This window comes from Eptesicus fuscus, chromosome 6 (genome assembly GCF_027574615.1).
Source record: "Eptesicus fuscus isolate TK198812 chromosome 6, DD_ASM_mEF_20220401, whole genome shotgun sequence".
Lineage (NCBI taxonomy): Eukaryota > Metazoa > Chordata > Mammalia > Chiroptera > Vespertilionidae > Eptesicus > Eptesicus fuscus.
Genome location: NC_072478.1, coordinates 26,538,546 through 26,562,852, shown reverse-complemented (window position 1 = coordinate 26,562,852; position 24,307 = coordinate 26,538,546). Strand labels below are relative to the sequence as shown.

Below are 24,307 nucleotides of genomic sequence, written 5' to 3'. Positions count from 1 at the left end.
CTTTTAACTTAAGTTCATGAATTCAAGAATTCCAGTTTTTAAATGTTTTCATTTAAATTTTTTTATAGAGAGAGGAAGGGAGAGGGAGAGAGAAAAAAAATCGATGTTGAGAAACATCAATCAGTTGCCTCCAGTGTGTACCCTCATTGGGAATCAAACCTGCAATCTGGGTATGTGCCTTGACCAGGAATCGAACCGGCGACCTTTCAATGATTTCAAAGTCAACCAACTGAGCAATACCAGCCAGGGCAAGGATACCAGTTTTAGATGAGGCTCATTGTATAATGCAGGCAGGTCAGTAGTCTTTAGAAGTAAGTGACACAATTAATTTACTTCCTGGAGGAGGGGCAAATTGGTGACAGTGGGTCCCCAATCACATATGGAAGAGATGTAACCAGGTGAGACAGTCACAGGAGACATGCCCGTCTCTAATAGGAAGCCACAATCTGAAGGCAGCTAAGACTTCTTTCCCACACTTTATATTTAGGAATTCCAACAGTTCAGGAAGGGATCATGCTAATAGTTAGCTGTATCTTCAATGACCACCTTGGCAACACCTAACACACAGGCCACCAAGCCCAGGAAATGCCACAGATTTGAGGAAACCTGAAACAGAATTGTCTGCCAGTGGGGAATAAAGAAGAGAAAGGAGAAGTCATGGTCTTTTTTAGGGTTTATCCCAAAGGAACCAAGGATGCAAACCTAATTTGCCATCTTTGGTAGACAACATTGACTACTCCCATGGCAAGAGGGTTAAGATGAATCATTCTTATATTCTTATTACAGAGAAGCCCAACACTGGTTCTGCTCCTCCTGGAGATCTAGCTATGTCTCAATTCTGAAAAATCCAGCTATAAAAATGATTTCGAAGTCATGCAGAATGCATTTCAAGTGGCATTTTAGCTAAATTTTTCTTCTTATGTGTCACTATGATAGTGTGCTCCCATACGAAGCCAACTGGTTACAGGTGTCAATTTTTCCCACACGGGGAGCCTGTTTCCTTGAACCATCATCTATAGCAGTCATTCATTTCAGAAGTCCCTACTGGGTGCCATGACATGCACACCAAACTGCAGAGCTGGTCCGACCTGCCCAGAGGGAGCAACTGTCCTTGAGTGACAGCCATTGGGAGCCAAGTATCGGTGAACCAGGGACCAGAACAAAAAGGAACCAATGCTTCCTGACTGCAGAGCACCTTCCCACCAGAGTGTTGGTCTAAACCTAACCTCAGCTCCAGGTCCTGAGAGATACCATGAAGAAAAAGGCCAGGTGTTGTGGAATTTAAATTTTTAAAAGGGCACAGTTTTATATACATAAAAAGGCAAAGGGGATTCAGCCTACGAGAAGGATGTGGCCAGATGAAGACTCTTCCAAATTACAGCAAACAGGAGAAGATAATAAGGTAAATACTATTCGTCTCACCCATTAAGAAAGCAAAAATAATGTTAAGCACTACTGAATATTCTAAGGAGTTTCATAAACTTCTAAATCAGCCTGATGATGATGTGCCAGGTGCTAGTCACATATAACCAGTGCTATGTGTTAGCCTAGCACACAGCAAACTGTTCTCTAAAGGCCCCAACAGCAATTTAAAAAAAATAGTATTGATGTTTTGTTTTCCATTTCAGGGTAAGTCTTTTTCTTTTTTAAAATCACCGTTCAGGGAGAAACCAAGAAGGCGACATAGGTAAACACCTGAACTTGCTGCCTTGCACAACCACTTCAAAAATACAACTAAAAGACAAAACGGACATCATCCATAACCACAGGAAGGCTGGCTCAGTGGAAATTCTACAACTAGAAGGGAAGAGAATAACACACTGAGACTCAGAGAAGCTGCGGAAGTAAAGTACAGAGGTATGGAGGCACGCACGCGGAGAGGGCTGGCAACTGAGTACGCGGCTGTCTTTTTCAATCGGGAGGGCGACAAAAGCTCCCGACTGCTCTGAACTCCAGTCCTGGGCTAGACTCTGGGGACCCAGACTCATACGGGGAGAAACTGGACTGTTTGTCAGCAGGCGGAACTCGAGGGCGGCTTTCTCTCAAAGATGCTAGCAGCGATTACTGAGGGACACTGAGTCCCGGGGGCCTCTTAGAGCAGGGCTGATGGGAAGCCATTGCTGTTTGCTCCGCCCTGAGACCCCACCCCATCCAAGCTGTGCGCAGAGGCTTTTCCATATGAATGGCATGGTCCTTTGAAATCTAGAATTACCTAACAAAACTGCAGCTGAGTCAAAGAGACCCAGAACATCCAAAAGAAGGCCCAAGGCCCCACAGAAACCTGCACTGCTTCACAGCTGGGCCTCATCTGGGCACCTCTAAAACCCAAACAAAGAAGAGGAATCTGCAGATCTCTCCATAGCTCCTGCTGGGTGGCCTCAGGCAGAGGCTAAATTTGCACCTCCTTGGAGATCCAATAGCCAGTGTACCCAGTGGTCAGAGTGGGACCATCCAGATTACAACTCCTCAGATCCATAAGGGACACACTCAGGGGGCAGACTCAGTGAGCACCAAAGCCCCACTGAAGCAAGTCTTGCCTCATAAGGGTGTCACCAGCACAGAAGTTCTCCCATCGTAGACACAGCTGATTCTCACAGCCAATTGGCCTGGAGGTCAATTCCTCCCAGTGATACCAACGACAATCAAGGCTTAACTACAACAAGACTGTGCACACACCCCACAAAGGGGTGCACCAAGAGTGTCCACCTCAGGTAACTGGGAAGGCTGAGCCACTGGGCCCTATAGGACACCTAGCACACAAAGCCACTCTGTCAACACAGGGAAGGAGCCAAAATGCGGAGACAAAGAAACAGGTCACAAATGAAAGAAATGGACGAAAGCAAACTACTGGATATAGAGTTCAAAACCACGGTTATAAGGTTTTTCAAGAATTTTCTAGAAAAGGCCAGTAAATTTAGTGAGACCCTCGAGGATATGAAAAAGGACCAACTAGAAATTAAGCATACACTGACTGAAATAAAGAATAAACAGAGATCCAACAGCAGACTAGAGGATCGCAAGAATCAAGTCAAAGATTTGAAATATGAAGAAGCAAAAAACACCCAACCAGAAAAGCAAAAAGAAAAAAGAATCCAAAAATATGAAGATAGTGTAAGAAGCCTCTGGGACAACTTCAAGCGTACCAACATCCAAATTATGGGGGTGCCAGAAGAAGAGAGAAAGCAAGATACTGAAAACCTATTTGAAGAAATAATGACAGAAAACTTCCCCCACCTGGTGAAAGAAATAGACTTACAAATCCAGGAAGCGCAGAGAACCCGAACAAAAGGAATCCAAAGAGGACCACACCAAGACATATCATAATTAAAATGCCAAGGGCAAAAGACAAAGAGAGAATAGTAAAAGCAGCAAGAGAAAAACAGTTAGTTACCTACAAGGGAGTACCCATATGATACGACTGTCAGCTCATTTCTCAACAGAAACTATGCAGGCCAGAAGGGAGTGGCAAGAAATATTCAAAGTGATGAATAGCAAGAAACTACAACCAAGATTACTCTACCCAGCAAAGCTATCATTCAGAAATGAAGGACAAATAAAGAGCTTCACAGATAAGAAAAAGCTAAAGGAGTTCATCACTGCCAAACCAGTATTATATGAAATGCTGAAAGGTATTCTTTAAGAAGAGGAAGAAGAAGAAAAAGGTAAAGATAAAAATTATGAACAACAAATACATATCTATCAACAAGTGAATCTAAAAATCAAGTGAATAAAAAATCTGATGAACAGAATAAACTGGTGAATATAATAGAATCAGGGGCATAGAAAGGGAGTGGACTGACAATCCTTGGAGGGAAAGGGGTGTGGGGGGGGGGTGGGAAGAGACTGGACAAAAATCATACACCTATGGATGAGGACAATGGGGGCGGGGGGGTCTAAGACATGGGGTGGGGTGGGAACCAGGTGGAGGGGAGCTATGGTGGGGAAAAGAGGAACAACTGTAATAATCTGACCAAGGTTTATTTAAAAAATAAAATAAAATCACCGTTCATGTTTGTTTATTTATTTATATGTTTATTGACTTCAGAGAGGAAGGGAGAGGGAGGGAGGGAGAGAGAGAGAAACATCAATGATGAGAATCATTGATTGGCTGCCTCCTGTACGTCCCCTACTGGGGATTAAGTCTGCAACCCGGTCATGTGCCCTTGACGGGAATCGAACATGGGACCCTTCAGTTCAATGCTCTATCCACTGAGCCCAACTGGCTATGCCCCAACAGCAATTATTTTAAGCTTTGTGAGTCAGATGGTCTCTGTCAAGACTACTCAACTCCTCTGTCATAGGGTACCAGCCACAATAGACAATACGTACACAAATGAACATTGACAGGTGCCAATAAAACTTTATTGACAGACTCCGAAATGTGAATTCATATAATTTCATGTGTTCTATTTGAAAATCATTTAAAAATGTAAAAAGCCAGTCTTAACTCTTAGCTGTACAAAATCAGGCGGTTGGTTTGATTTAGCCCATGGACTGCTGACGCTGTACTAGACTCAAACATTTAGACTCATGTCTCTAAAAGAGAGCCTAAAATAATTCCGGATAAATAAATGGATAGGTATCAAAGAGCCCATATAATTATAGCCGGCCCTCTGTATCCACCAGTTTTGCATCTCCAGATTCAAACAACTTTGGATAAAAAATATTCCAAAAAGAAAAAAAAAAATCCCAGAAAATTCCAAAAAGCAAAACCTGAATTTGCCACACACTGAGCGTTACACTGAATCTACGTAAATTAAGTGAAATGTGGCACATCCTGCTGCATGTTGCCTATATACAAATATAGGTTATGTGCAAACACTATACTGCTATGTAAGGGACTTGAGCACCCAAGCATTTTGGTATTCCTGAGGTTCCAGGACCAAACCCCCTGTGGATTCTAAGGGACAACTATACAAAGAATATTCTAGAAATCTCAGTGTCCAGAAGGTCAAGGACACTTTGAGGGTGAAGATCAACATCCCCCTGTCATGTCTCCCTCCTAAAGGAGGAAGATGCAGGATTTCAGGAAGTATCTGTAAATGGGGGTGCCCACAAGCCAGAGTTGGAGCCATGTTATAAGGGAGAGAAGATAGCCCTCATGTCCTGTCAGTTCTCACACTCTCTCCTCTCCACCACTGCACTCTGATGTGTGTGTCTTGCACCTTCATGATTCAGGGTTTTTGGGCATTTCACAGAGAAAGAGAAACTTGTGGATGCAAAAATATTGTAAAAAGATGTCACCTTTGGATAGACATTTCTCCAAAGAAGATGTACAAACACTAATAAGCATATGAAGAAGATGCTCAACATTGTTAGTCATTTGGAAAATGAAATAAAAAACCACAACAAGATATTACTTCACACCTAGTAGGTTGGCTATAATAAAAACAAGGGAAAATAACAAGTGTTGGTGAGGATGTGGAGAAACGGGAACCCTCCTACACGGCTGGTGGGAAAGAAAAATGGGCAGCTGCTGTGGAAAACATTTGGCAGTTCCTCAAGAAGTTAAACATGGAGTTACCATATGACCTGACAATTCCACTTCAGGGTATTTACTACCCAAGAAAAATGAAAACCTATGCTCATACAAGACCTTGTCCACAAATGTTCCTAGCAGCAACATTCACAACAGCCAAAGAGAAACAACTCAAATGTCCATCACAAATAAATGGATAAACAAGTGTGGTCCATCCACACATTGAAATATTTTTTCAGCCAAAAAAGGGAAGGAAGCACTGACACTCATTACAACATGAACTTCAACACATTATGCTCCATGGAAGAAGCCAGTCACAAAAGAAGCCACATATTATATGATAGCATTTATAGGAACTATCCAGAACAGGCAAATCCAAAAAAGTAGATTAATGATTGGATTGTTAGAGATGGGGATTGGGAGTGACTACTACTGGGCACAGGGTTTGTTTAGGGGTGATGGAAATGTTCTAGAATAAGATTATGATGGTTGCACAATATTTTGAATATCATAAAAGCCACTGAATTATACTTTAAAATTGTGAATTTTTGCCCAGCCGGTGTGGCTCTGTGGTTGAGCGTCAACCCCTGAACCAAGATGTCACTGGTTCCATTACCGATCAGGGCACATGCCCAGATGGTGGGTTCAATCCCTAGCAGGGGGCATATAGGAGGCAGCTGATTGATGATTCTCATCATTGATGTTTCTATCTCTCTATCCCTTTCCCTTCTTCTCTCCCTAAAAAATCAATAAAAACATTAAAAAAAGAAGTGTGCATAGCATTAAAAAAATTGTGAATTTTATGTAATGTGAATTTTATTTCAATTAAAAAAAAAAACCCGACTCAGCAAGCATTGAAAAATGCCAGACAAGAAGAAAAACAGATGATATATAACCTAAAATGGTCCCTATAGTCTTTACCTAAGAAGAACTGAAATATGATGTTGGTTGAAATAATGAGAAAGTTAAGCCTGAGAACTTGGTCAAAATTTTTAAAGTTTTTAGAAATAAACTTTGTTTATAAACAAAACACCCCCAACACACTATCCTAGTGAGATTTTCTATTTGAAAATCTCCAGTGACAGTGGTAGTGGTGATGATATGTTAAAAAAAATGCCAAAACATTTGGTTAGACATGTCCCGTAAAGAGAACCAACAACATGTCCAAGTAGCCTTGGATGCTAAATCTACGGGCGTGCCACCTCAGGAGTCACTGCCACTTCTGGCAGATCAGTTCTGTGGTCCCTAACTAGGAGATGATTCTGTCATCTAGGGGACACTTGGCCATGTTTGGAGACATGGTTATGTTACAACTTGGGAGTGGGTGGGTGCTCTTGCAGGTGGGGGCCTAAGATGCTGCTCAACAGCTACAGTGCTCAAGATGGCCTCCCACCCTCCACCAGGAATGGTCCAGCCCCAAAGAGTTGTCAACAGTGCTCAGGAGGAAAAGCTCCGCCCTAATCTGACATCTTCCTATTCAGCTCAGCAATTAAAATCTCAAGTCTCCAATGTGAGAGAGCATTGGACAAGGGTCTTCAGAGAAGAGTTAAGATTGTCATCAGTAGTAATAACATTCCAGAGAGAGGGGAGAGAAAAGTATAAGACCTGTTTAAGGGATGGCAAGCGCTTTCGGAGAAATAGTGAAAGACGAGGCACTGAAAATGGAAATGGGGCTGAATGGAGACAAGCCTTGAACCAAGCTAAGTAGGATATGGTTATGACAAAGGGGAAGGGCCAGTCCATCAGTTTGGCTAACAAAAGTAGAGAGAAATTTACCATCCTTCCCTCCTGACGTAGCCAAGGAGAACCGAGGCAGGAGGAGATAAAGAGGTAACCCAGGTCTGAGGGTTACGAAGTGATGTGAAGCACGCGTACTGGTAGTGAGCTGAAGGCTGAGGAAATAGTGCTCCTAGGACAGGAGAGGAGGGGTGGGCCCTTGTAGCAAGAGACAAAAGTTGGGCTATGTAGACCCCACAAAGGGAGAGGAGAAGCTTACAACCAGAAGTCTGGTGGGGCACCACCTTGTTGCCCTATTGCCACTTCTACCTCCACCATCTAAAATAGCCACTAGCTGCTGAACCTTTCCCTTGCTCTGGTCTCCCAGCGATTAGAGCCCAGCTGGCAAATACATGCTCGGTTGTGACCTCAGGCCAGCAATTAACTGAGTCACAAAGGGCTTCCAGAAATACTTTCTATTTACTCTCAGTTGTCATTTTAAGAGTTGGCTGTATAACCATACCATGATTTACACAAATAGCGAGCTCCTAAAATAATATATCCACAGTTTATGCTTTAACTTCGGATCTGAATGTCAGTGGCTAATGGTTGCTAACAATTATAAAATTCTCTAGCATCTTCTCTCCTCTTAACTTTCCAGATGATGTTATATTAAAACACTTACAGTATTTAACTAACTATAAGGTGTTTGAGATTTGGGGCTCACAAATATCTGCTGAGTGGACAGAGGACCAAGAGAGCTCCTCACATAAAGAAGTCCCTCATAAGTGAGTTCTTCTAGAAAATGAAGACTTCTTTGAAAAAGCGGAAGCATATCCTTTAAGCCGTTTTCTGTGGGGCTGGAATTCCAAATTTATTTTTTCTCAAAGCAGGCTACATCTGCCTGTACATATTCTGAGAAGAACAGCAGAGGTGGGAAAGCGCTGTGTTTTCTTTGGGTTCTCCCTGGCCAGGGTGGAGCTGGAACATATTTGTGGGCTGGTAATTTTTTTTGGAAACGGCTTCCAAGGCCTTACCCCACGGATCACCTTTTGGACAGAAACATAGCCTAGAAACATGGCACTGTTTCTAAAAGATAAACAGTTCCTATTTTAAAATGGAAGCATAATTAAGTGCTATTATGACTTTAGGAATGGACTTCTATATCATTAGGATGATTTCAACACATTTCCAGGGAACTAGGTGCTCATGAGTCAAGCCTTCTGCCTTTCTGTGGGGACTGGTCCCAGTCTAATCATTCTGGTCTCCATCAGTCCTCACGCTTCCTGGTGCTCAGTCCTTGAGTTACTCTCCCTTTGCCTGCAGAGGCCATTTCCAATTACTCCTTCCATCTAAGAATCTCTTCAATACCTCTTCTGTCCAGCATTATACACAATGGCCAAAGGGGGAGAACAACCCAAGTGTCCATGGACAGATGGATGAATGGATAAACACAATGTGGTCCACTCCACCTAGACAATGGAATATTATTCAACCTTGAAAAAGAGCCGAAACCGGTTTGGCTCAGTGGATAGAGCGTCGGCCTGCGGACTCAAGGGTCCCAGGTTCGATTCCGGTCAAGGGCATGTACCTTGGTTGCGGGCACATCCCCAGTAGGGGGTGTGCAAGAGGCAGCTGATCGATGTTTCTCTCTCATTGATGTTTCTAATTCTCTATCCCTCTCTCTTCCTCTCTGTAAAAAATCAATAAAATATATATTTTTTAAAAAAAGAGTATTAAAAAAAAAAGAAAAAGAAGGAAATTTTGACACATGCTACAAGGATGAAACTTGAGAGCATTATACTTAGTGAATTAGCCAGACACAAAAGAACAAATATTGTAGGATTCCACTCAAATGAGGTCCCTAGAGAAGTCAAAACTATAGAAACAAAGTAGATGATGGGAGCCAGGGATTGTGGGAGGGGAATAGGGAATTAGTGTTAAAACGGGGACAGAGTTTCAGTTTCAGTTTGGGAAGATGATAAAGCTCTGGAAATGAATGGTGGTGATGGTTGCCCAAATATGTGAATGTACTTAATGGCACTGAATTGCACACTTAAAATGGTTAAAATAGTAAATTTTAATGTTTCAAAATTTTGTATTTTGCCAGTTTAAAAAAACTCACTTTCCTCTGATTCTTAATTGGTTTCCTGCTCCTTGAAGGCTGTGCTCTGGCCCTCTATGCTCCCTCTCCACCCTCTCCCTGGGTGATCTCATCTGTTTTCATGACTGAAATGACCAATTGTATCCTGACAGCTCCTAGATCCTGACTCCAGCCTGGACTGTCCCCCTGTTACAGACCCTGAAATCCAGTTGTGCATACTGGAAAAAGGCCCCACTTAAGTGTCCCACAGACATCTCAAGCTGGGCAAGCCCATGACTGAACTCCTGAATGCCTCTCCCACCCAAAAGTAGCTTCTCCTGTGGTCCCTCACTCATTGAAGCAACATGTTCCACCTGATCCCCAAAGTCAGACATCTGGGAATTGCTCTGGGGTCCTCCTGTCTCCTGTCCCACAGCAAGTCACCAGGTCCCAGAGAACCCCACAATTCTGTCTTCCCCCGTACCCCCAAGCTGGGGCTGTCAGGCAGGCCCTGTCGCCCTTGGCCTGGACTATGGCAACATTAATCTCTTCCATTGCCAACATCCAGACTCCAAGATTTCTGGTGCATCTACAAAAATCATGCCTGATCATAAAGCTGCTTCTACATACACCTCTCAGCCCAGCACCAGAGAGACAAATCCCATTTGTCTAGCTGGGGATCGCAAATGTTTCCTGTAAAGGCCCAAACAGTAAATATTTTAGGCTTTGCGATCCACATTCTATCTCTGTCACAAATACTCAACCCTGCCATTGCCATGCCAAAGCTGCCAGAGATGGTAGATAAATGAATGGGTGTGGCTGTGTGCCAATAATACTTTACTTACAAAAACATGCTGCAGTTGGCTAATACTTGCTCTCCTCCTAATCATCCTTGTATTCTGCATTCAACTTGCTGAAAACGCAGCCACACCACTACTGTACTTACTGACGGCCTGCAGGACATCAGTACCCAGAATCAGCTTAAATCCATCTCCTGAACACCTCTCTTGGACCCTCCTCTGTACACTCACTCACTGTGCCATACAGAGACACCAATTCCTAGTCAGGGCACATATGCAGCACAGTCCCTTTTTGAAGCTGGTTTCCTTTCCTAGTAGGTATTTGGTCTTCATAACCTCATAGGATAGTACTCAACTGAGAGAACAATGAATGAACAAATGTCAGAGACTCAGAAAGCAGGTCTTCCAGCAAAGGACTGGACACCACAGATCTGACAACTACAGGCAGAGGAGAAATCTACCAACAATCTATCTAATTCATACTTAGAATAGCATCCAGACTCTTTCCCATGGCTTCTGACTCTCCTTTTTTTTTTTTTTCTCTCCTCCTTTTGCTCCCAGGCACCAGACACACAGCTGCCTTTCTCAGCCTTGACCAGGCCCAGCTCATTCCTCTTGCTCCAGGACCTTTACACCTGCTGCCCCTCCCCCCTCCACCTGGAAGGCTCTTCCCTCTGAAGTCCACAGGGCCACTCCCAGTCACCATTTCAGTCTCAGCTCAACTGTCACCTCCTAAAAAGTTTCCCTGGACACCAGTAGTCCAGTTCTTAACCTTACTTACACACACACACACACACACACACACACACTCAAAATAACTGCAAATATCTTAGTAGAAATAGGCTTACTGTAACAGGACCTTACAATTGCTTTGTTGGGTCATTACATGTAAGTTTTACATATTTTTAATGGCTTTATAAATTTTTTTAAACATGGGCTATGGCAGCTGTAATTTGATTCACAGTATCTGAAATCCACTTGCTGTATGTATCACCTACAAGTTTGGGAAGTCAACTATATTTTTCAGAAAGTCATTGCAGTCACAAAAATAAAAAATAAGGAGTTGCCAGAGCATAAAACATACAAAACCTATGTATCATAAAACAGGAATGCATTTCAGGAAAAAATAAGTGAGCTGCAGCAAGGAGCAAGGCCAAGGCCATCTGCCCCTGAGGCTTAACTCAAGTCCTGGCATGAAGACCAGGTCTCACCTCCAAGTGGCTGATTCCAGACTTCTACCAGTGGCATTCAAGAGCCAGTGATAACAGAGAAGAGAAACCAGTGTTTAAATGTCCTCATCTCTATGTTCTGCCTACAGGGCTGGTCACTCCACAAAACCCATTCCAAGAGTATGATGTTTGGGGTGTAATTTCAGAAGGATCTAAACCACAACCAAGATGTGGGACTGTGAGTGGCTTGTTGGTGTTTCATGATTGCAGAGAACTTACGTTTGCAGAGTGACATATTTATACCAATGGATTTCCACGCTAATGGAAGGGCATTTCCCACCCTAAAACAGGCAGCGTAAGGCTTGCCCACTCAATCAAGCAAGACATATTCACTCACTGTCTACTCAGCATTTGGTACTGGGCAGGAAACCAAAATAAAAAAATAATCTCAGGACACTTCAATTTATCCCCTTATTAATAATAATAATTATTATTATTATTACTCTTCATTGAGTACCTATTATGTGCCAGGCCCTGTACTAAGAAGTTTATAGATATTATTTCTAACAAAGCAATCATAAAGCTACTATTACCTATTTCACAGATGCCAAATCTTACCTGCAGTCAGAGAGCTAATAAACGAAGGTGCCATACTTTAAGCCCCTCTGCCAGGCCCCAAAGCCCACCTCTGCAACATGTTCTACATCCAACCTGCAGTTTTTCCTTTTCTCTTCCCTCTGCCCTGTTCATCTGATCTGAGCTGCACTGAGTCTCATAAATGGCTGTATGGATCAGATAAGGAACAACTCTTAATTTCTACATATGCTTTCCCATAGCTGTGCAGGAAACCATTTATTCATTTAACAAATATTTATCGAGGGCTGACTTAGTGCCAGAATTATTCTCAGCCCCAGGAGCACAGAAGTTCATAAAACACAGAGCTTCTTTCCCTAATGGAGCTGACATTCCAAGAGGAGATAATAATAAAATCAATATGCAAAATATACAGTGTGTTAGACAGTGATAATGCTAAGGAGGCCAAGAAAGCAGGGAAGTGGATACAGGACTTAAACATAAGACGGGAAACCATAAAAATACTAGAGGAATCCACAGGCAACAAAATCTCAGACATATGCCACAAGAACTTCTTCTCTGACACTGCCCCTAGGGCAATGGAAGCTAAAGAGAAAATTAACAAATGGGACTACATCAAAATAAAAAGCTTTTTTACAGCAAAAGAAACCATCAACAAAACAACAAGAAAGCCCACTGCATGGGAAAACATATTTGCAAATGCTATCACTGATAAAGGTTTAATCTCCAACATCTACAGGCAGCTTATGCAACTCAATAAGAGGAAGATAAATGATCCAATAAAAAAATGGGCAACAGACCTAAACAGAATATTTTCAAAAGAAGACAGAAGGAAGGCCAAGAGACACATGAAAACATGTTCAAAGTCACTTATTATCCGAGAGATGCAAATCAAAACAACAATGAGGTACCATCTCACACCTGTCAGAATGGCTATCATCAACAAATCAACAAACAACAAGTGTTGGCGAGGATGCGGAGAAAAAGGAACCCTCGTGCACTGCTGGTGGGAATGCAGACTGGTGCAGCCACTGTGGAGAACAGTATGGAGTTTCCTCAAAAAACTGAAAATGGAACTCCCATTTGACCCAGTAATCCCACTCCTGGGAATATATCCGAAGAAACTAGAAACACCAATCAGAAAGGATATATGCACCACTATGTTCATAGCAGCACAATTTACAATAGCTAAGATTTGGAAACAGCCTAGGTGCCCATCAGCAGATGACTGGATCGGAAAAGTGTGGTACATCTACACAATGGAATACTATGCTGCCATAAAAAAGAAGGAATTCTCATCATTTGCAGCAACCTGGATGGAATTGGAGAACATTATGCTAAGTGAAATAAGCCAGTCAATGAAAGAAAAATACCACATGATCTCACTCATTTAGGGATAGTAAAGAACATTATAAAGTGGTGAACAAAAAGATAGATACAGAGACAGTAAAGCATCAAACAGACTTTCAAATTACAGGGGGAAAGTTTGGGAAAGGTGGGGGAGTTATGAAATCAAACGAAGGACTTGTATGCATGCATATAAGCATAAATAATGGACGCAAAACTCTGGGGGGGGAGGACATGTGTGGGTGTGGGGTGGGGGGGTAATAGTAAGATATGTACACATATAATACCTCAATAAAAATATTAAAAAAAAAAAAAAAGAAAGCAGGGAAGGAAGCTAAGAGAATGGCATCACATTCAAGTGGGAAGGTGACATGTTTGAAAAGGACTGAAGACAATGAGGGAGCAACTTCTCCCAACCCCCCATTATCTGGGCCAATAACTTTCTGGGCAGAGGGTTTGAGGAACTTCTTGGAGGCCAGTAAGTAGTGGAGTGAGCACAGAGGATCATGGTTGGAGATGAGGCCAAAGAGATATTGAGATGCCCTGGCAGGTGTGGCTAAGCTAGTTGGAGAATCGTCCCATACACCAAAAGGTTGTGGGTTTGATTCCTAGTCAGGGCACATACCTAGCTTGTGGGTTCAATCCCCAGTAGGGGCACCTACAAGAGGCAACTGATCGATGTTTCTCTCTCACATCGATGTTTCTTTCTCTTTTCCTCTCCCCCCCCCCCAAAAAAAAAAATCAATAAACATATCTTTGGATGAGGATTTTAAAAAAGAGATTTTGGGGTGGGCAGCAGGGTGGGGGTGGGGTGGGGTCTGGGATGAAGGGAGAACTTTGGCTTTTGCTCTAAGTGAAATGGGAACTGAGTAATACACAACAATATGACCCCTCCCCCTTCCAGATTAACAGGCTAAAATCATCTGGGCAACAGGTGATGATGGCTTGGAACAGGGGGTAGGCAGTAGAAGTGGCCAGTCATGGTTAGATTCTAGGACCCCACTGAAGGTGGAGTGGGCAATTTTGCTGATGACTTGAGAGAAAGAAGAATGGAGAACAATGCCAAAGCTTTGGCCTTAGCAGCTGAGAGAAGCCAGTAGGTACTTATGAAGGGAGGCCAGAGCCTCGGATGAGCAGAAGTGGGGGCACTATCTTGAGCTCTGTTTGGCCACCTCGTGTTTAAATTGCCGTCAGAATCATCTGGATGTGTCTACAGGCAGCTGGCCAGACTTTTCTGCTGGGAAGCTCTCAGAAGCCTATCTCCTCATTCGTCATCTTAGTCTGAGCTTCCCAGGCACGAATTCCCCCAGACTCACCCACTCCTTATCTCACATCCTACTACTTGATTCTGTGTCTTCCTCTACTCAAGTTCTCCCACTCTTATTTTTTCCTCTAAGAATCAGTTTGCTGACCTTGGGGTTTACAAAAGGTATGTAGGTAGTTATCAGTTTTCTCTCTAATTCCCAATGCATATTCCATTCATTCATTGGACAAAATAAGTACACACAGTGTCAAGCATGTGTCTAAGAAAACATGGCCTGTGGTGGAGCTAATTGTCATTTACATTCTAGAAAGGGAATAAAAACGCCCTTTAAAAATATCATTTCAGAGGAAGGAAAAGAGAAAGAGAAGGGTGGGGGAAGAACATTGCCTCAAAATACCTCCATATAAGTGCCCAGACCAGAGATTGAACCCGAAACCAGGAATCAAACCCAACAACTTTTGGTGTATGGGATGATGCTCCAACTGACTGAGCCACACTGGCCAGGGCAAAAGACCCTTTTTTATATGTAAGTCCACATTCCCTTATAATAATGCCAAAATCCAAAAAGCTCTGAAAACAGGAAATTTCTGGTAAATTTGGCACAGACTCACTTGGCAACAAATCTGACCTGAACTGACAAGAGGTTATTGATGGTCCTTATCTACCCTATTTAGTGGGACTCTGCATACAGTTCCATGCAAATATATGAGTGTATGTATTGGATGTGTCCTGGGTGGGGCTTTCAGGCACTAGGTTAGAACTTATACTTCCCTGTCCCAGAGTTCATGAGGGTCCCCCCAAGCAAGACAGTTTCTCTGAGAACTTATTTTTTAAATAGTTTCACATTTTACAAACAAGTAGGTGTGTATGAGGGGAGCCTATTATTTAAGTTATTGGTCAACCTGCAGTTAATTAAAAAGACCCCAATATGTTATAAGATATGACTCATTTAGTCTCTGGAATTTGAGCAAAACAACCACACATGACTATAAAAACCCCACAATAACATCCAAACTTTTGACTCAATTATAATATTAATTAAAGTTAAATTAATTAAATATTGATTGATATTAATTTTATAACTCCAATCTGAAACTACAATTTTGATCTAAGGAATAGAGCCAGATAAACAATTTCGAAGCATCTCCATTTCTGGTGTATGGCTCCATGCCGGCAGTGCTTCTGTGATAAATGTAGTTAATAGATGAATATTAAGGTAATATGTGCCCTTCACCCAGAAAGCAAATATCATCTGAATTTCAAAGGACTTGTTCTGCTAATTGGGGGTAATTAATAACTCTGTCCCGTTCTCCTGATTCCCCTTTTGAGTGTTTGGCGGTTTATCTGGAAGAAGAGATAAATGTACCTAAAGGGCTAAATAATTCAGTATTGCTTTTACTGTGGGGCAAACCATTTCTGACCCAAATCAATTGGAATATCACAGGATCACAGAACCAATGATCGTTTCCATCATATATTATGGGAAGTCTTTTTAATAAAAACTACCAAGTCCCCTCCCATACTTCTCCCATACTTCATCAAGCCTGTGGGAGAAGAAGCACTGGTCATTATGAAAATTAACTCCTTTTTCTGGGGAGGGCTTACCACACACTCATTTCTCTGGTCAGAGCAGGTGAGTAGCCATTTCCAAGGTTATTTTAGAGTCAATTCAAATCTTTCAACTTGAGTGGGTAACACCCCCCTTACCCCCCAGGACAGAGGGTAAGGGTCTTTATATGAGCAAATAAAGAGTATTTCAGGGCATGAAACAAAAAGGTGAAAACATATTGAAAATATGTGCAGTCATAAAAAGAACTGTTTTGTATCATTATTATTATCATTATTTTGTTGGGGAAGTCAGAACTGAGAGCCTTGTATAGGTTTGATATTTTGGATTTGCAAAGATAGAGCTGATTGGGAGGGGGTAAAAACTCATGAGAGTCTGCACTGTTTATTGCACAAAACAAGGAGATAATTAGAGGAAGGCATCACACGGAGACGCAGGAATGAGGTCTATGGGGGAGCGCAGCCCTGGACTCCTGCGCTGCATCCTGCCCTTGTCCCTCATTCCTGCGGGGCAACCAGGAGGTTAAAATTAAAACGATGAACCACCCCCGTCGCCGCCCTAATGGCAGGGTCAGCTCGGCCCCGGGGACCCTTGAAATAGCCACTAGGAAACCCAACTCTCCTAGCGCAGCGGAGAGGAAAAACCCACAGGGACGGAGCCGGAGGGAGCGCCGCGGCTCCCCGAGTGCGAAAAGGAAAGGAAGAAAGAGCTGGGGAGGGGGGTGTATTTTAGGGGTGGGACTTGGGTGTACACACACACACACACACACACACACACACACACACACACGAGAACCGCAGGAGAAAATGCCACCGAGGAGTTTGGGCCACAAGTTGGACTCTAACAAAATAATAAGATAATAATAATACCTTTTGGTGAAACTTTTCTCGCTTCGCGATCAGTCCAAATAGGGGAGGTGCGAGGTGCGAAGGAATGTGGAGTTAAGCGGGAAGGGACTGAAATCTCCAGGATTTTGGGGGGGCGGGGGAGTGAAAAACGGGTTCCCAGGAAGCCAGATTCTCTGGAGTTTGTTGTGAAAAAGTGAGAAGGAGGAGGGGTTCTCAAGACAAGCGCACCGACTTTTGGTTAAAAAGTGAGGAAGCGGTTCCAGGGGCGCCCTCAAATTCAGGATGTTTGGGGAGTCAGCACGAGAAGAGGGTCCCAGAGCACTCCAGACCCAGGATTTGGGGTAAAGGTGAAAAGAGTCTTCGAGGCCGTTCTAATTGGAAGTTTGAGGTTAAGAGAGTGAAGGGTTCCGGGAACCCCAACTTGAGAGGTTTAGGGAGTAAAGGGAAGGAAAGGGGCCCACAGGCGCTTCTAATTCAGGAAGCTTAATGGAAGTTTGAGAGAGGTTATCGGGGCGCCCCCGATCCCGAGATTTCGAAGGTAAGATTGAAACGAGTCCCCGGGCACACTACCCCGGAAGTTTTATAAAAGTGAGGCGACGGATCCCCACCTCCTCCCGAGTTTGGTTAAAAGGAGGGAGAGGGTCTCAGGGAGCCCCTAAACTCAGCCGCCCCTGCGGGACTGCGAGTGCGAAGGCGGGTCCCGCGGGCGCGCTGTCCGGGACGTTTCGATGAGCAGTGGGGGATGCGATGCTCGCCCCCATCCCCAGTCCAGGACCCCCACCGCCCCCAGCACTCCCCGTCCCGGCCAGCCCGGGCGGTCGCATCGGTCACCTGGAGTTCCGGCCGGGAGTTCGGGCAGCGGCTCCCGCGGCGGCGGCTGCTGCGTGTTGGTCCCCGTTGGTAAGTAACAGTCTCCACGGCTACAGTCTCTATGGCGGCGGCGGTGGCGGCGGCGGCTCCTCCTCGAGCTCCCGCCGACCGCCTCGCGCCGCCCGCCCGCCGAGACTGGGCGGGGCGTTGTTACCGGCAACGGTTACCAGGCTCCACGCCCCACCCCTTCAACGGCCCGCCCATGCCCGCCTCCAACGGGCGCGGGAGGGCAGGGCGAGAGGCCTTGCGGCGTCCCATTGGTTAAACGCTGTGCCCGTCTGAAAGGGCGTTCCCGGGGAGGAAGAGGACCAGGCCCGACCAATCGCCGCGACGAAGGGCGGGGCTTGGCGGGAGGCGCGCGGGCTCGCAGGGTTGAAGAGCGGGTGGCGCGCGGGGGACCTGGGCTAGCTGCGCGGCTCCCGGAAGGCCGAGTTTCCGGAACCCGCGGGCCCTCGTTTCTGTCCCAGACGATGAAGGGGTAACCAGGCCCTGTCGGGGTAACCAGGCCCTGTCGGGGTCCGGCGTCAGCCCGCTCTGACAGGTGGGCGCCCGCTGCCTGTTTTCCATAGCCCACAAACTGAAAAATTTTAAATGTTTTTTATTTAAATGGTTAAAAAAAAAACCAAAAGGAGAATCTTGTGGCATGTGAAAAAAACATGAAACTTTTTATTTGACTGAATCCAGTATTTTCAACGCCTTCAAAGTTTGGCAAACTGGCCTGTGGACCAAATTCTGTCTGCCTGTGTTTGTAAATAGAATGTTATTGAGACAGACTCTCAACTTCCTTTAAGGGAGATAGAAGGCAGCTTTCACACCACATGATAGTGGAGAGTTGAGTAGTTGCACAAAGACCAAATGGCATAAGCAGAGCCAAGAATATTTACAATCTGTCCATCACAGAAAATGTATGCCAACTCTCTTCCCTCCCATAACCCCAAAATGGTAGCTTCAACTATGAGTAGGACATTTGTGCCAAGATGGGAATGATGAGGAAAAAGGGAAGGAAATTTCAGGAATTCAGACTCCCTGGGGTGGAAACTCCGGTTGAACAAGCAGAAAGCTGGTCCTTGGGTGTGGTGGGAGCAGAGTGAAGGGAAGGGCAGGAGTGGGTGCAGGGTGGTGAGTCAGAGAATAGAGCGGGTCATTCCATTTGAGGTCTCATGGGCCTTGGGAAGGGTCCTTGCCAGACTGGGAATGTCAAGGTAAGAAACATTCAAACCTGTAGAGAATTTTTGTGAGTTTATTTGAGCCAAACTATCGACAATTGCCAGGAAGCAAAATTTCAACGGGTTGAGAAAATGCTCCAGAAAATGGCAGTTTTGCATTTTATTTTATATGTTACAATCAAAAGAGAAGACGTAAGTGGGTTATATGAAATCCATTGGTGATAGATTAGAGATGTAGGAGAAGGCGGGGAGGGGAGACCTCTGGGATTGGATAAAAAGTAAAATGATAGTGTGTACAGGATACATAATTGGTATAGTATAGTTAATGGTCAACAATTAATAACAGTAACAATGACAGGATTTGGGGTCTCCATGCTGCTGCATTAGATGTGTCCTGTGGGGTCTGAAAAAAGGGAAGGTACCCTAACATTCCAAAGGTATGTTAATGTGGATGCAAAAAGACAATAGACAGGCTTAATTAAGGTAAAGATTGACTTTTGTCAGGGAAGATTCTAGCTTAGGACATGACTACCTATCATAAACTGCTTTTAGTTAAAAAGTTTTCATTTCAGCCCAGGCAGTGTGGTTCAGTGGTTGAGCATAGACCTATGAACCAAGAGATCACTGGTTCAATTCCGGGTCAGGGCACATGTGTTGCAGGCTCAATCCCCAGTAGGGGGCGTGCAGGAGGCAGCTGATTGATATTTGTCTCTCATTGAGGTTTCTATCTCTCTATCCTGTTCTCTAAAATCTTTCTCTAAAATCAATAATAACATATATTTTTTTAAAGTTTTAATTTCAGGTCATCCTATGTGGTTATTTTCAATCTCTGAGTTTGTAAGGCTGCCATGCAGGCCTCCCCTGAGCTTGTCAGGTTTAGTATGTGGGCCCCTTTCGTCCAAAGGAAGCCATTGGAGGGGTTTTAAGCAGGGGGAAGATGTAATATGATTTGTGATTTTTAAAGCTCATGTGTAGAGGACAAATTGTAGGAGACAAGAAAGACAGAGAATTTGGGTGTCTGTTACAGTTCCTCTGGAATAAAAAGTATGATGGCTTGGATTAGGGACCTGGAGATGAGTGAGTGGATTGGAGATACATCTTGGAAAACATGCTAATGGACTGGACATAGGGAAGTGAGAAATAAAGTTTTAGGGTGTCATAGGAGGTGCTTTGGAATCATCTTTGTATAGTCCATTCTGCTATGATGTTTGTTTTTGTTGATGGTGGAGGGAACAGCACCAGGTGTTAGACCCAGACCTGGGCATAGCAACCTTGGTCCTTGAGTTGTGGCTAGAAAAGAATTCAGAGCCAAGACTCAAACTATAAGAGAACATTTATCTGGAAAATCACAGAGGTAGAAGTAGTAATTTGTAGAAGAAATGGGCTTAGGAAATAAGTTATAGAGGTAAAGGAAGGAAGGAAAGTAATGGTAACATGCCTGGGGGGAGGAATAGAAGGGGGAGAGGGAAAGGTGGGGGTGCTCTGGGAGGGAGAACACACTGGATCCTAGTCCTAAGGGTTTTAAGGGTGGAGATTTTAGGGGAGGTCCCAGGGCAAGATTTCAATGGAATATTCAGTTTTCCAGTTGTGTCCTTTCAGGGTCTAGGTCTCCACTGATTGGTCAGTGCCATGGCAGGGGGACAGTATCCAATGCAGCTGGTCCTGAAGTCAGCCATGGCATTGCTTGTCTGGTTTTGCTGCTTTTTTGGGCCTGGAGCTGAAATACAACTGAGGCCTAAATGTTATCTCTAGGGAGGAAAGGTTAGGGGGTCCAAACCACATGACCATCAATATGCTAGGGGAAGAAAGGTCACCCTGGGGGAGAGGTCCCACCCTACAATTGTCCTTTGCTAGGCACCCAGGGCTTTCTGCCCTGATGACCTTCTGTACCTGGCCCATTGTCCTAGCTCCGCTCATGTCTCTCTAACTGCCTACCACATTTTGAAAATGTGAATCTATCCCAATGTGGTGTTGTTACCAAAAAGCCACTTGAGTCTGGCGGGGCTCTTCCCTCTTCGGCTCTTGTCACATTCATAAGAAAGAATTCAGACAGGTGACAGAACACAGTGTTGAAGCAAAGCAAGCAAATTTATTAAGGAAGCAAAGCAAGTGAATTTATTAAGAATACACTTGGCATAAAGCACAAGTGGGCAACTCAGCTAGTCTCAGTGTCCCGTCTGGTGGATACAGCGTTGGCCTGTGGACTGAAGGATCCCAGGTTCAATTCCGGTCAAGGGCACATGCCTGGATTTCGAGCTTGATCCCCAATTGGGGGCATGCAGGAGGCAGCTGATCAATGATTCTCTCTCATCATTGATGTTTCCATCTCTCTCTCCCTCTCCCTTCCTCTCTGAAATCAATAATAAAAATACTTTTTAAAAAACTATTAGAAATAAACTAGGAATTAGGCAAGGTTTCAGAGTATAAGCAAATATATACAAAACTCAATTGTTTTTCTATGCACAAGCAATGAACAACCTCAAAATGTAATTAAGAAAAGAATTCCATAACTACACCCAAAGTAATAAAAGACTTAGGAACAAATTTAATAAAAGAAGCCAATACATATACAAGGAAAACTTAAAAAAAATTAATTGAAAGAAATTAAAGACCCAAATAAATAGAAAGATATTCCATGTTCATAGATCAGAAAATTTAATGTTATTAAGATGGTAATACTCCCCAAACTGATCTACAGATTCAATATAACTATCAAAATCTAGCTTTTTTAAATAAATCGACAAAGTAAACCTAAACTTCATGTGGAAATGCAAGGAACCCAAAATAGCCCAAACAATCTTTAATCTTGAAAAAGACCAAAATTGGAGGACTTAACATTGCCAAATTTTTTTTAAATATATTTTTATTATTGATTTCAGAGAGGAAGGGAGAGAGATAGAAACATCAGTGACAAGAGAGAATCACTGATCGGCTGCCTCCTGCAGGCCCCACACTGAGGATGGAGCCCGAAACCTAGGCATGTGCCCTGACCGGGAATCGAACCTCGACCCTCTGGTTCATAGGTCGACACTCAACCACTGAGCCACGCCGGCCGGGTAACATTGCCAAATTTTAAAACTTACTGCAAAGCTACAGTGTGGTTTGGGGGTAAAGCTAGACATACAGATAAATGGGATAACAGTGAGAATTCAGAAATAAACCTGCACACTTATAGTCAATTAATTTTTGACAAAGGTATCAAGACCCTTTAATGGGGTAAGAACAGTCTCCTCAACAAATGGTGCCAGGACAATTGGATCTTCACAAAAGGATAAAGTTGGACCCCTATCTCACACCATATACAAAATTAACTTAAAATAGATCATAGACCTAATGTAAGAACTAAAACTATAAAACTCTTAGAAGAAAATATAGAAGAAAAAATCTTCATGGCCTTGGTTTGGCAATGGTTTCTTAAATATGATACCAAAATCACAAGTGAAAAAAGAAAAAATAGATAAATTAGACTTCACCAAAATTTAAAACTTTTGTGCTTCAAAGGACACCATCAAGAAAGTGGAAACAGCCCCAAAATAGGAGAAATATTTGAAAATCACATATCTGATAAGGGACTTGTACCTAGAATATATAAAGAACACCTACAGCTCAATAATAAAAAGGCAAATAACCCAATTTAGAAGTGGGTAAATATTTCTCCAAAAAAGATATGCAAATAGACAGTATGTACATGAGAAGATGCTCTAAATCCCTGGTCACCAGGGAAATAAAACCAGAAATCAAAATCACAATGAGATACTGATTCACACACACTAGAATGACCATAATAATAAGATAGATAGTAAGTATTGGTGAGGATGTGGACAAATCAGAACCCCCATAAACTGCTGGTGGGAATGTAAAATGGTGCAGCCAATTTGAAAAAATGGCAATTCCTCAAAATGTTAAACATGGAATTGTTATGTAACTTAAGTATATATACCCAACAGAAATGAAAACATATGTCCACACAAAACTTGAACACAAATTTTCATAATGGCATTATCCCAAAGTAGAAACAATCCAAATATTCATCAAAGGATGGGTGAATAAATAACGTATGATAAATCCACAATGGGATATTATTGGGCAATAAAAAGGAATAAAGCCCTGATACATGCTACCATATGGATGAACCTCCAAAACCATGCTAAGTGAAAGATCTCAGTTATTGAAAAGGTCACATATGGTATGATACCACTTACATGAAATGTCCAGAAGAGGCAAATCCACAGAAATAGAAAGTAGATGATTGATTGGTTGTCAAGGATTGGGGGAGGGGGTTGGGGTGTGACTGCTAAAGTGTATGTGTTTTCTTTCTATGGTGATGAAATGTTATAAAATCATTGTGGCAATAGTTGCACAACTTTGTGCATATTCTAAAAAACACCAAATTATATGCTTTAAAAGGGTGACTTTCATGGCATGTGAATTATATCTCAGAAAAGTTGTTGTTATTTAAATAAGTCTGCTACCATACTAGTTAAGTTCATTTTTTTTTTAATTGTGCAACTCACTGACGAAGTTTTTGGGGTTTGTCGCTGTAATCCAACGTTACCAGAAGCCCTGTGGTTTTTATTGTGTCATTTTGCCCAGGGCAGTGATTTTTAGGAACATATATATCACAGTATAGCAGAACTGACTGTATGTAGTAAGTTATTTTGGTTCCATGTTAGTAAGCAGTAGGCTAAGGCTGGTCAAGTGACAGTTGTCCTTGATAGAGAAACAGGATAAGGTGGGAACCCTGCCTGATCGCTTAAAAAAAAATTTTTTTTATTGATTTTTAAAGAGAGAGGAAGGGAGAGGAATAGAGAGATAGAAACATCAATGAGAAAGAAATATCATTGTTGGCTGCTTCCTGCACAGCCCCTACTGGGGTTTGAGCCTGTATCCCGACATGTACCCTGAACCGGAATCAAACTGGCGACCCCTTGGTTCCTGGGATGACGATCAACTATAGAGCCATACCAGCTACATTGTGTTTTCTTTCTTTCTTTTTCTTCCTTCCTTCCTTCCTTCCTTCCTTCCTTCCTTCCTTCCTTCCTTCCTTCCTTCCTTTCTTTCTTTCTTTCTTTCTTTCTTTCTTTCTTTCTTTCTTTCCTTCCTTCATCCTTCCTTCCTTTCTTTCCTTCCTTCTTCCTTCCTTCTTCTTTCTTCCTTTCTTTCTTTCTTTCTTTCTTTCTTTCTTTCTTTCTTTCTTTCTTTCTTTCTTTCTTTCTTTTCTTAAATCTGATAACTTTTTAAGAAAATCCAATTACTCTCAGCCATTAGTGAAAGGGGCCACTCCTCAGAAACTTAGCAGCAGCCTGTAATACCACAGCTCTTCCCTCCAATGACCTGCTTTGCATTGATGCCTCACCCTGCTGCACAGTCCTCTTGTTCAGTCCCTGGAGGAAGGAGAGGACCA

The 24,307-nt window shown here is 43.1% G+C and overlaps 1 protein-coding gene across 1 annotated transcript in view; it reads right to left on the bottom strand.

Annotated features, from left to right (window-relative positions):
• The window catches only part of RFX2 (regulatory factor X2), a 90,780-nt gene extending 72,917 nt beyond the window's left edge, over positions 1–17,863 (bottom strand). Inside the window, exon 1 of the mRNA XM_008150565.3 lies at positions 17,699–17,863. The gene's annotated coding sequence lies outside the window, so the exon portion shown is untranslated. The remainder of the gene's footprint in view (positions 1–17,698) is intronic.
• Positions 17,864–24,307: the final 6,444 nt, after the last annotated feature.